Below are 1,707 nucleotides of genomic sequence, written 5' to 3'. Positions count from 1 at the left end.
ATGCTATTTGGTTTTATACTACTGCTTTTTATTATTGTCAATAACCGAAAAATCATGTAATTCACATTCATGCACATATATCTGGATGTACATGAAGGAAAATATTACATATAATCATGATGAAAAAATAGGAAGGTAGAACCGCTGAGAGGAATTTTTCAAATTATTGACGTTTGCAAGCAATTTAATTTGAAAATTTTACACACAAACTCACACTCACAAATCGCAAATCTTTGTGTGGTGTACTTTGCGCATTATGTAGCCAGCAATGGTTTATCAAATTGCTGATGCCTCGATAGAAATCGTCAAGGATTTGGCCAATGAGCCTCTGCATAATAGCCGGACATTTGCACCTGTTGGCGTTGCGTATAGCCAAAGTGGGTGCAGACAACAAGAAGACCAGCACAATCAAGCATTGATCGAATGCATTGAAGATCATACAAGTAATTTTTAGCAAAAAAAAAACCGACTTCAACTCCCATAAAAAAAATATATATATATATATATATCTCATGATCCGCTGATCGGATCTTAACCAGATTAGTATGGGACCACCTCTGAGACACTACCTTTCCGATGCAAAATTATCGAAATCGGTTGACGTGGTCCAAAGTTATGCGGTAACATACATACAAAAAAAAAATATATATATATTCCGACGAACTGATAACCTCCTCCTTTTTTGGAAGTCGGTTTAAAAAGCTGGTGCGGTGAGTTACTGTTGGCTTTAAAAGAAGAGTCGCTGTTCATTTTTATCGACATTGCAGTATCTTCAGCCTTACGCAGGACACACTTTCGCTGCCACAACTGGGGCAATTCATTTCAAGCGGGTTGAATATGTGCATAGTGCTGTTTTACATGCTATTCTATGTGGACAATTTTTTTGCCTACATTTACTATGCAGTTTACTTTGTTAGTATGGGCATCGAGTTGCTGCCGAGTTGCTATTATGGCAGCAAGTTGATTTATGAGTTCCAGCAGCTGCCATCTGTCATCTTTCAATGTACCTGGCTGGGGCAGTCGCGCGAGTTTTATATGAACCAGCGCATCTTTGTGGAACTTTCCTTTAAGACAATCACCCCAATGGCCGGTCGGTATACATCTGAACTCTTTTTTAGGCACATGTAAGATGGCTTACTAGATGTATACGGTGTGTAATAGAATGAAATAGATGAAGAGGGTGGTAAATGGATGAGGTGTTAAACGAAATAATAATGATTCTTCTTCTTCTTTCTTAGCGCTGTAACCGCCTAAACAATTTTAGCCGAGTCCAAAACAAAAAGCCAGTCATTTCTCTTCTGTGCAAACTGACGCCAACTGGAAATTACAATTGGATCCAAGTCCTTATACACCTGGTCTTCCCAACACAATGGAGGCCTTTCTTTTCCTCTATTACCAGCATTGTGGCCCGCATTGAATACTTTCAGAGCTGGCGCTTTCCTGTCCATTCGAAAGACACGACCTAGCCAGCGCAGCCGTTGAATTCTAATTCGCTGCACTACACTGAGGGAAAAAAATATTAAAATCAAATAGAAACGTAAATGATCTTACTATTAACATCAGCGAAAGTACTGTATATTGGATATTCAATTCAATTACGCGCATATTAAAATGACCGCGTTCGTACTGAAAAAGCATCCGTAAAGTGAATAATCCAGACAAAAACTAAAAAAAAATTTAATTTGCATGTTGCCTGCAGTGGAATTC

General features: G+C 38.5%; 1 pseudogene; it reads left to right on the top strand.

Annotated features, from left to right (window-relative positions):
• The first annotated feature begins 268 nt into the window (after nt 1-268).
• Nucleotides 269-1,171, top strand: LOC118741651 (annotated as a pseudogene).
• The last annotated feature ends 536 nt before the right edge of the window (nt 1,172-1,707 follow it).

This window comes from Rhagoletis pomonella, unplaced genomic scaffold (genome assembly GCF_013731165.1).
Source record: "Rhagoletis pomonella isolate Grant_MI unplaced genomic scaffold, Rhpom_1.0 Rhpom_scaffold_00006, whole genome shotgun sequence".
NCBI classification, from domain to species: Eukaryota; Metazoa; Arthropoda; class Insecta; order Diptera; family Tephritidae; genus Rhagoletis; species Rhagoletis pomonella.
Note: the sequence above shows the minus strand (reverse complement) of the source record. Positions and strands in the feature narration are given on the sequence as shown.